We start from the raw sequence: 12,702 nt of genomic DNA, 5'->3' as shown, positions 1-12,702 counted from the left end.
TGGTGTAATTTTTAATCTACACCTTTGTACTATATTAGTTATATGTAAAGTTGAATTCTTTGATTCGTCGTTTTTACGTGATGACGGCTGACAAATTGGACCTCGTAATTTTAGTATTATAGATTCGTATTGTTATCTTAGAAAGTTTAACTGATCAAAATACTACAATAGATAACAATTTGACAATAAAGTAGTGTCAACCCTGTGATTATGATCCGTGTAATACTATATAGCATATTAATCCTGAATACACCGTTTGGTGGTGCGCCTGTCAGAGGCGGAACGTACAGATAAGGTAATCGGTGACAGGTGAATATACATTTGGTATCGGTATCGGACTCGACCCTGAACTTCTTAATTATTGGCAATATTAATTACGTGGAAAACAAAAGGGCCTGGAGTGGTGTAATTTTTAATCTACACCTTTGTACTATATTAGTTATATGTAAAGTTGAATTCTTTGATTCGTCGTTTTTACGTGATGACGGCTGACAAATTGGACCTCGTAATTTTAGTATTATAGATTATATATAAAGTTAAATTTTTTGATTCGTCGTTTTTACGTGATGACGGCTGACAAATTGGACCTCGTAATTTTAGTATTATAGATTCGTATTGTTATCTTAGAAAGTTTAACTGATTAAAATACTACAATAGGTAACAATTTGTCAATTAAGTAGTGTCAACCCTGTGATTATGACCCGTGTAATACTATATAGCATATTAATCCTGAATACATCGTTTGGTGGTGCGCCTGTCAGATGCGGAACGTACAGATAAGGTAATCGGTAACAGGTGAATATACTTTTGGTATCGGTATCGGACTCGACCCGGAACTTCTTAATTATTGGCAATATTAATTACGTGGAAAACAAAAGGGCCTGGAGTGGTGTTATTTTTAATCTACACCTGTGTGCTATATTAGTTATATATAAAGTTGAATTCTTTGATTCGTCGTTTTTACGTGATGACGGCTGACAAATTGGACCTTGTAATTTTAGATATATAGATATATATATACAAGTGTAAATTGAAAACTACGTTCAAACCTATGATTGCGTTGTATAAAACCCGCAATTTGTATACGTGTGCATGTACAACAAATTTCGTTGAAGAAGGGTATAAATACAGCACAAACAACATTTACCAAAAGACCAAAAAAGTGAAAAAGTATATTTAAACAAAACGCATTTGACTAACAGGTCGAACAACTGATGTTCTTAAACCCTGCTGACTGACATTGGCGATTGCCAAATAAAATTGATCACGAGATGTAACAAAATGGATCTTAATATAAATTTAATACTAAACAGAAAACGATAAACTTGTGGCCAAGATATATATATATATGTAAAAATTGGTCGATACATTATTAAAACATCTGCAAATGATACAAGGTACATTGAAATGAACTATGAAATATGCAGTATGGGCTTTGCTCATTGTCAAATGCCGTACGGTGACCTCTAGTTGTTAATTTCTGTGTCATTTTAGTCTCTTGTGGAGAGTTGTCTAATTGGCAATCATACAACATCTTCTTTTTTTACATAAAAAAAATACATAGTGCAAAGAGCTATGCAAACACGTATTAGTTAATGTTTAAAATTGTTTTGTTTGTACTTCTGTTTTATTATTCATTGTATCGTTACTATGGTAATTTACATGTGGTGAGTCCAATGATCGAAATAAAAAGGTAAAAGAATGGATCTAAATAGACAAGCTGAACTACGACACATGTCCTTGGTCAGTCGCCCAGTTAGTGATATTCATTAGACACGTTTTTATTGAAATATCATTGGAGTTATGACATATCTCAAATAACTGTTTACATCTGTTTTTGTTTGTTTGTTTTCATTGCAGAGGTTGTAATTATGCTGTCTGGATACAGTAGAATATATTGAAAAATCACAAATTTACTGAACTCCGAGGAAAATTCAAAACGGAAAGTCCCAATTCAAATGGCAAAATCAAAAGCTCAAACACATAAAACAAATGGATAACAACTGTCATATTCCTGACTTGGTATAGGCATTTTCTTATGTAGAAAATGGTGTTATAGCAAGCTAAACCTCTCGCTTGTATGACAGTTGCATCACATTCCATTACATTGACAACGTTGTGTGAACAAGGCAAACGTACATATCAGGTACAAATGTCAACAATAGGGGTACAACAGGCAACATTGTGTTATAATCTCAATAACTATAAAAACAAACAAATCTGTAACAAAGAAGCACAAAGAGGTATAATATATCAAATTTAACAAACCTCATTTATTGCTTCTTTTAGTTATACGATTCTATTTATCTATATTAAATCCGCCCATGAAGGAAGTATTATAGTCCATTTATTTTCTTTTCGAGCGCGAGATAAAATCCCAATATATTTTAGATTATCTCTTAATTCTAAATATGTCTTTCAACTTGGAGTACTTCTATTTTTATTTTACTTTTGTGCTTTTTGTTTATGTTAGTTTTTTTGTGCTTCACACGTATGTAAACCAAACTTTTGAGTTAATCAATTTCGAACGGACTTTTACAGTGTTTTCTTATGTTGTTCTGTTACACAACTGTCTGAATTCGAAGTTAAGGGGATGTAGGCAGCGTACGAACATCTTTAATATCGTCACTTTCTTCTGAGTATGTATAAAATAACGCAAAATATATACCAGTGTTATAGTTTTGTATGCAAGTCGTGTGCCAAGTCAAAAGTAAGTAATACAATGGTTGACGTTGATACTGGATTTATATATAAAAAAAAAATAAGGAGATGTGGTATGATTGCCAACAAGGCAACGTTTGTCGAAAGTTTGTTTTTGTAATAAATGCACCTCGTCTGCTATATCAATATACTCAATCCTGTACTTATGTAGTAACCAGTCGTAAGAAACAATGCATTCAATTTATCTGATACATTATTATATAAGTCTGAAAATTACACCCAACAGTGTTAGTGTTAGATTTTTCTGATGAGAAATTTTTGTCTGTCCCTCAGCAGGATTCGAATGCACACCATTGATACACTACAGCACCAATCGATTAGCATCATGTCCAGAGCTCTAGACCACTCGACCACATCCGCTATATAAAACATCAATAGTCGTAGTGTTACCTTTTCACGGAAGGCGAATCTAGAGATAGACAGTAGAAACGTGTTTTAAGCGTGTGTAGATGTTATATTATTATTTTATACACAATGCATTTTTTTATTTGTCAGCAATTTAAACTCAGCAATTTTTATAAATCGTGTGGGATCATGATTCAATTCTTTATACAGTCACTGGGAATACGTATATCATACAAACAAGTCTGAACAAGTGACAACCATACAATACATATGCCCACTGGATCTCAGAGTGGACAGAAATATATATATATATATGTGGAGAACATTCAACTTCGTCTTGAATGAAATCTCTTGGTTTTTGCTCAGTACATATATCCGTTAAATAATAAACCTGGTTGATATCGGTTTCATACATAAGGCTTGACCTCTACTGACAGTGTGTTATTTATAGGGTCTTTTCGGAAACACAAAAATACCTTACAACATATGACAGTTGTTTTCCATTCGTTTGATGTATTCGAGCTTTGGATACGGGACTTCAGTTTTATATTTTCATTGTAATTTTTTTTTTGTCTAATTCATCTATTATACCACACAACATGGGTAAGTGAAATATATAAGCACTACACTAAACAGTTTTATATTATTTTACAAAAACCCGTTTGCTATTTTCAGTTTTCTGTGCTCATTCCTGAAAATTACCACCCTTATTTCGTAATACTATGTCATGTACTGACTGTGTGAAATGTAATTAGTGAATATTTTGTCAGATGACTTTTTAAATTGTTAGAGATTCCTGTTTTTAATTTCTATGATCACAACGTCAGACACAATTTATGATAATCGCATAACGCGAGATAACTCAAAAAGCAATACAGAAGTGAAGAGTTATGATATCTCTTGATACGATAGTAGTAGAATTTACTAAAAAGTGATATAAACAGACTTCATATAGGTAAACGTTTATGGAGAGTTATTTTAAGTTGCCAGCACTGGGGAAGTACCATTGTTGGAGGACTAGAATTCTGCAAGCGTGTCACGACTTCAGGAGTCAGTGTTTCGATACTTAATACATACCTTATAACGTACGAAAAAGTCGTATCGTATTGTTCGATTACTTATCAGAAATAAAGGTTCCAACCCACTTAATGAGATAGGTTGGCTGTTTCTTTTTATGTGTTTTTGTATCATAATGTTTCGCGATTATTTTTACATCTCCTTTTTTTTTTTAATTATTTGGGTTTGAGCACTAATTCTGGGTAAAAGCAAATCCAAAAATTCGGATGCGCCAAATGCATAGTTTTATTCTACTGTCTCATCTGTAGTTGTTCAGAATAAAATCCATATGTTCAAACTATTTTCCGTCTGGGATGTTTTTTGATTAATCTTGTACGGTAAGCTACGCCAAACGTAAGCCACTATGCATGGGTGCAATGTACAATGAAAAGCTTAAAATTGCAGACCGACATTTTTTTTATAATTAAGATGGAACATCAAAAGAAATACCGTGTCACTTCTGATGAGACATAGACCCTTTAATCATATAGGGCAAATGTTTTTTAATAGTACTTTGATTGTCTCTCCCTGTCTTTTTTCTTCTTTTACAGCAATGGGAATTGAGGAATGGGTCATTATCAAAAAGAGTGCAGATTTTGACGAGGTAATATTTTGAAAAATGATGTCATTGTTTAAAACTTTTAAATGTGTCCCGCTATTCTTTAGTATGGTAGCAACGATATTCAGAAATATGCAATGGGGAAAATGAAGAGTTTCTTCAATTTTAACAATTTTAGGTCATCCTTTGAAAGAATCGTGTCAATGGTGTTACCAATTTAAAGCATACATTTAGGTTCTAAATATTATTGTTTAACATCAAACAACTGTTCCAATTTGTTGTTTAGGTTTAAATTACGACTTATTGACATTATTCATATAGCTGTGCATTCTATTTAAACATAAATTTCAGAATACATTGTCGTAAAAAAGTTAGCTGTTCTAATTATGGACGTTGTAAATACTAAAAAATTCACTTAAACTGAATATATGTGAATTGTATAAGATTAAATGATAATAATATACCTAATCCTTTGTACACGACCTAAAAACACTTTCATTTATGAATAAAGATAAAAAAAAATGTCGCATTTTTATATAGTAACACCACTGACCCTTCAGTAACTCCAATGACACAAAAGTATCACCAATGACATCACATTTCAAATTTTACCTTTATCAAGAACTGAACACTAAGCCAAGATCACCGAGCCAAAGGAAAAGATGAAAAAATAATTTTTAGGCTAAAAATCTCAAATTATATAACATAACATCCATTACTAAAAATGTCAATAGTGTTACTAAATAGTGTCATTGGTGTTACAAGCATACATCAGTTTGTGAAAACTGTGTATATGTAATAAACATGGTATTGGTAAAACATTGTTAAATATGTATTGTTTTTCATAAATAATATGATGTTAAGCTTGTTAAACATGAAAGAAACACAAAACAATGCTGATTGTCATGATATATTCAGTGGTGTTACTAAACTGGTCAATGGTGTTATTTTATCAAAATGGTCTTACCAACACCATTGACATAAAAAATGTTACATTTCCTTTTGGTGAAATTTTTGATTATAAAACCAACATACACCTCCCAAAATCATTAAAAAATGTTGGTATACATCAAAATGCAATACAAAGTGATAAATCATAATAACAAATGATATGAATAATAGTCCTATTTCAAGTCGGAAAGGATTTATAGTAAAAAATAACAGTTAATTCTGGCCATCTTCAAGGGTTTAAGAAAACATTAAGGATGTTTTTATAACATTTCATACTGTAAACAGTATAATGTGTATCACAAAACATTCATATCTAACATATGCAAGTGTTATTTTGATATATTTTCATGTCTGTGACTTAAAAAGACCCAATAACATAGTTTTGCATGTTTTTTTTTATAATGACCCGAATAACAACAAATGCATGTAAACTTGAAAACTGATCCTTATGAATTTCCTGATGTAGGCAGGTGGGCGTCCTGATTTTGCCCGTAGTTTCTTCTTTTCGACCTTGATATTGTTTTTTTTTTATATTCCACCTATTGTTTTATAATCGACTTATACGCATCTTGTTTTCTTTATGAATGAATGAATATATTTTATTGCAGAAGCAAACATAATGCTATAGCAAAATAACATAATATACAATTGCAATACTGACAGTAAACAAACAGAGAACAACACAATAAGGTCATAATAAGCACATAATTATAACTGCTATGCAATGATTATTTGTGATCTTAACTTCCATGCCGCATTAAGAAATGTACACATTTTTTTTTAGTTAGACTCTTTGAGCTAACCTGTAAAAGAAATAACAGCTTTCTATTAGTTGGCCATGAACAACAATATTTTGGTAAAAACTGTAGTCTCAATGATCTAAAGGCAGGACATACAAGAACAAAATGGTACTCGTTTTCAATACAATTCATATGACAGCATATACATATACGATTTTCTCTTACAATAGTGTCAAAACGACCAACATTAATATTTAGTTTTAATGTTCAACTACGCAGTCTAGTCAGTATATTACTATTAAAATCATACTTTAAGTAATCTTCTAAACAAAACTCATTTTTCAATTTTCTATATAAACACAATTTTTCAAAATCGTTCAAAGTAGTAAACTTGTTCTGGTAGTATTGATCATTTATACGATATTTTATATATTCAAATGTAACATTAGTGTTCTCTTGATTATTCCATACATAATTCATACCTAGACTAAATAATAAATCACGAACGTGTGAAACCCAGTTTCTCTTGCCATTTGAGGCATCAATGCGCAGGAGGTTACAAATATCATTTATCATATAGTTAGCATTACTATGATAGCTTTTGCATATGTGTAATGGGCGGAAGTGTACAAGCCATAATTTCCCACTCGGGCTGATAATCCATATCAGGTGCCTCTCGTGCAAAAAACCCATATCAGTGCCTCTCGTGCAAGTTACTTCCGGTTTCCGGTATCGTCTGTTTACAAACAAATAAGTTCTGCTCAAAACATCTGACAGACAAGAAAATGACAGAGGAGGATAGGTTTTTAAATGTGGGAGAAGGAGACAAAACTGAGTTTATTAACTCGATGAAGAACGCTGACACCATAAGAAAAACAATGCGATTGCAGGTAATTATTCTTAAAAAAGTACTTTTATCATGTTTATTATTCTTAGTATTATACAAAAAGAAAATATCATTTAGTATATTTCATAACAAGATTATACCCAAATATAATTCCTGTAAATATATAAAGATAATATGTTTAAATCAAACACCGGTGAAACTCACTCCGCTACAAAAATATCACAAATATCTTAGAGAGTAATACAGACCAACTTAAAACATGTGCAAAAAACTTTCAAATTGATGTTTCTTTATGAATGACAGTGTTATTTATATTCCTATTGTTTTTTTCTGTCTTTTATAAAATAACAAGATGTGTTTACATTTACATCATTATATATTTTTTAGATAATCAAACATGTCCTGTGAAAACATTCAAGACTTAAATTTAAAGAAGGCCTACTGAATCATTGAAGCCAGACAGTAAATTTTATTTGTCAATTCTTCCTCGTTATCACAAGAATCATGATGATTTTGACACAGAAAACACCAATAAATGGTACAGTATGCAGCCACTGTGCAAGAATAAACTTGGTGAATTAGTCAAAGTAATGTCAGAGAAAGGAGGATTAACAGGTCGAAAGGTTAATCATTCAGCAAGAAAAACAACAGTGACATCATTGCTGCACTCCCATGTAGAGGCAACAACAGTAATGCTGTTAACTGGACACAAACATGTCGCATCTTTAAATGATTATAGTTCAGCATCTTTAGATCAACAAATCAAAATGTCCAACATATTGTCTGATATCGGATCTGGTGGTAAATCTGTGTGTACAGAACCTGTTGTAATTGAAAAACAGACTGTAAACATGATTAAATCTAGTGATATTGATTTTCCAAATGAAGATAATTTAATACTAGCTGATATGGATCTACAGGAAGTTACAAATGCCATTGATAATTATGAATCATCTCATACTAGTAGTACAAAATGTAGTAAAAATGACCATAATGATAAAACTGTAAATACTTCTATGCTTCCAACTTCAAAATTTCAAATGTTTCAAAACGCCTCCATAGGAAATGTTACCATACATATATATAGAGGTAGTGATGCTGTTGTTGTAAAATTATAACTTGTATTTGTTGGATTCATTATTTAACTTCTTTATAAAGTTTTTGACTCTTTTAGTTATTGCATTTATTTGCCTTACATAAAACTATTGTCGGAAGTATATGATAAAGAGATTAATACATGGCCTTTTCCATATCAGCCTGGGTATCATCCCGAGACCCATGTTAGCACCTCGACTCCGTCTCGGGCTGATATGGGGGTCTTGGGATGATACCCAGGCTGATGTGGAAAAGGCCATCATGTATTAATCTCTATATACCATATTAGGTTTATCATATATTATATGCAACCAAAACTTTATAATTATATGTTTCCGTAAAATAAACATAGGTAGATGACCAAGTTCACCACACAAAAAGGCGATTGGTACATTTTTACCAAGCTTTAATATAAAACGACAAAAACGATTATGAACGAGTTCAATTTCATTGGCTCGATGAAATCCCCAAGTTGCAGACGCATAGTTAAGTATAGAGGCCACCATACTGTTAAACAAGAAACATGCTTGACTATGTTCAATATAAACTCGCTTGAGAGTGTCAAATAAGGAAGAAAGTGCCCTTGCTCCTTGCTGAGAAATCCTCTTCTGTGATTGCAAGAACTTTCCATTGAAATGAAGTAACATGCCTAAGTATACATACGAGTTTACAATTTCCAGCTCCTGGTTGTCAAAGAATAAGCGGCTATTAACAGGTTGCCAACCATTTCTAAAAACGACTATTTTTGTCTTGTCGGTTTTAACAGATATATTCCACCTTTATAATAAAATGAAAGTTTTTCTAGTAAGACTTGTAATGTTTCTGCGGATTTCCCAAACAGGACGGTATCGTCAGCAAACAAAATAAGATATAATAGATATCCATTGATATTAAAGACATCGTTATCATTGTCCATAGGAATATCTTGAATAATGTCATTTACGAAGAATAGAAACAACAGAGGTAATAATGGCTCACCTTGTTTCACTCCCAAGAAATTGTCAAAAGCCTCTGAAAATTGACCCTCAGTGCGAATTCTCAAACGAACAGCTTCATAAACTGACTTTATGATTGAAACAAATTTCGTACTTATTCCACTCTTTAGTAGCTTATAACATAGAATTCTTCTGATAACATTGTCGAATGCTTTCCGAAAATCGACGAAAGCGCAATATAATTTCGATTTATGTTGTAGAACATGTGTTATTATACCACGGAGTACAAATATAGCGTCCACAGTAGAGCGGCCAGGTCGAAATCCAAACTGATTATCTATAAGTTTTTCCTCATCCTCAGCCCAGCCAAGTAATCGTTCGATTAATATCGATGTAAACAGTTTTGATAAAATGCTCACTAAAATGATAGGTCGATAATTATTCGGGTCTGTTAAGTCACCACTTTTCGGAACCACTATTACTATGCCTTCAGACCAAGTATCAGGAAAAAAACCATTTTCAAACATATAGTTAAAGAAAGTTTTAAAAATAGGAGCAAAGAAAAGTGGATTCGACGACAACATTTCGGTGATAATCGAATCATTCCCAGCACTTTCCAGATTAAAGTTTATTTATAGCACGTAGAATGTCATCTTCCAAGATTTCGTTATCTAAAGAGTCTATTGTAATGGTGTCCAAAAACGAGCTATTTTCAATTAGACCAATTACTTCTTCACATATATCTGGAGGGTCTTTCCCCAGCAATTGTTCAAAGTGACGCAACAACAAATCACTATCAGCCAAACATTTTGATTTCTTTCGCGGCTTAACTGTTGACCAAAATTTTCGTGGGTTTGTTTTAGCTATTTTGCAAAGTTCAAGTCCTTTGGCACGTTTGAAACTGGCTCGAGCTACACGTTTAGCCTTTGTGTCTGTAGAATGACGTTGATACAACTTGCGAGATCAATTTAAATTTTCGACGTTCAAGGGCACAGTTTGCATTAAACCATTCATTATTATGTCTGTTCACATTAGTCGAAATGTTCACGAATATGGTTTTCCCAAATACTTTAAATGCATTGTCATACAGAACACAACTTATCTGCTTTACAGCATCGTTCACATCGTCTTCGCTGCATGGATAAGTTATTTACGAGCACCAAAAGTGATTCACTGTGTTCTAAGTGAAGTTGGTTATATTCGTGATTTTTACTCGAGTCCCACTTTATAATGATATGTGTATTTGGAAAATTGTTTGTATGCATACGGAGGGATAGACGAAGATCATAAAAAATCGGTGCATGGTCGGAAAATGCATTAAATTGCAAAACGTTTAAGTCCGCTATACTATCGTAATTTTCTGGAAACACAAGAACATAGTCATTAACACTTTGACCTTTTAATTAGATGAACAAAAGTAAATTTGCCGTCGCAATCGTCACCTAGTCGACCATTCGCAATCGTGAGGCCCCGTATTGTAACACATCTGTAGCAACTTTCGTCCAAAAACATTTGTAACTTTGTCCATAGAGCGCCTTTTAGAAATACTGTGGTTATCATCGGACTCAACGCCATATATTAACCTGTCTAAATTATCAGTTTCTAAGGTATCATATAATTCGCCTGAACGACTGTTAAGATCACCACATACAATAATTGCACATTTGCTTTTGTACTCAACGACAATATTTTCAATAATTTCATGGAAATCATGTTCACAAATTTTAAATTGATTTCTCATGTGGAATATAAGCAAAACAAATAAAAGTATCATCAAATGATTTGAAAAATAATTTATCGAGTTTAATAATAACTATACCATATTGAAACTTTTTTATACAAATATACCATTAGCTATATATTTTTTACAAAAAACAGCTGATCTAATACCAATATTTTGTTTACGATTATTAACACATGATACTTTGGCAAACCCATCAATTTCTATTAAGTTATTGTCTTTTAACCAACTTTCACAAAGAAAAAGAATATCATATTTTACAAACCATATCTAAAAATTCATTGTCATCATCGCATGACTCTAGACCATTTACATTCCATGACAAACATTTCAAGCTTTGAGTTTGTTCTCTGGGTAACCTCTATGGATGAGTGTATTCGTTTCCACCAACATAAATTTTGTCTTTTACAAAATATGCTTTAGTACCTTTAGCGCGCAATTCTTTCATAAGGGGAAGCAACTCTTTCCTGTGGTTCTGTATTTCAGTGGGTAGTTGTTCCGAAATGCCAAAATCAGTACCTTTCAGGATTTTTGCGTTTCTACGTACGACTTTGCGATGATCGTAACATTGGAACTTCGCTAATACAGGTCTTATTTTAATACTTTTTTCCCAAGACGATGTGCGTCAATAACATGTATGCGTTCTGGATTTTCAATTTCATGGTATCCGCGCAAAATCGTTGTATAACCTCTGAACAAATTTCAGTTTCAGTTTCAGCTTCGGGTATATTATAGAAGATTAAATTGTTACTTGTGGACTTAATTTGTATAGTCCGGCGGCTACAAGCATATTTCAGACGAATTGTGCACATCCTGCTACAAGCATGAAATTTGGCATAGACCTTCCTCAACTATTACTAATATCGAAGGCTAGTATTTGAAAAGGTGTTATTATCATGCTACTAGAATAATATTTGGTACAAACCTTTGTTATGTACTTCTTTTGGTATATTTTATAGATTAGATGTCTTCAAAAACCCTACTTCCGGTTAAATTCCAACATGGCGGACATTGTACTTAAATAAGCCTATTTTTTAGGGAGGGTAATTGAAATGTGTTTTAACGTATTGATACTATCATTACATTGTGCAGGAACCTTTCTTTGGTGCTTCTGATGGTTATAATGTAAGAAATATGTCTTAAAAACCCTTACTTCCGGTTATATTTTTTAATTGTAAAGAAAATGATTTTTTTTTTGTGCTGGTCATTAAACTTTTGGCTTTAAGTTATCCCCAAAACCACTTATTCTATCATGTTGTAAAAGAGGGACGAAAGATACCAAAGGGACAGTCAATGTTTAAATATAAAGTTGACATTTCCGGTAAAAATATGACATAAACTTCAAAGATGAGTCCTCAATCCATTTCTTCGATGTAGAGTTTTGGATAGATTGGTTAAAACAAAATAAAATCGCTATAGTACTAAAACATATTTAAAATTACTACAATTTTCGGCCAAAAAAAACGATCATCACGACATGCACACATCGCAGTGCACGGGAGACCCGATTTTCCACATTAAAAATGACCGCGGCATCATTTCTTACATCCACAATGTACAAGCTACTGACAAAATGATGAGGTCTCAAAAAGAGTTTTTTAAAAGTTATCCTCTTTGTCCCCGCCTGGAGTGGGTAGCATAAGAGCCAATCCGAAGCTCATCTCCCTATTTACATGCTGGAAAAGACTAGACCAAGTTGAGGGAATAGCCTC

Source organism: Mytilus edulis, chromosome 1 (genome assembly GCF_963676685.1).
Source record: "Mytilus edulis chromosome 1, xbMytEdul2.2, whole genome shotgun sequence".
Classification (NCBI taxonomy): Eukaryota; Metazoa; Mollusca; class Bivalvia; order Mytilida; family Mytilidae; genus Mytilus; species Mytilus edulis.
The sequence above is the reverse complement of the archived record's forward strand: the minus strand, read 5'-3'. Positions refer to the sequence as shown.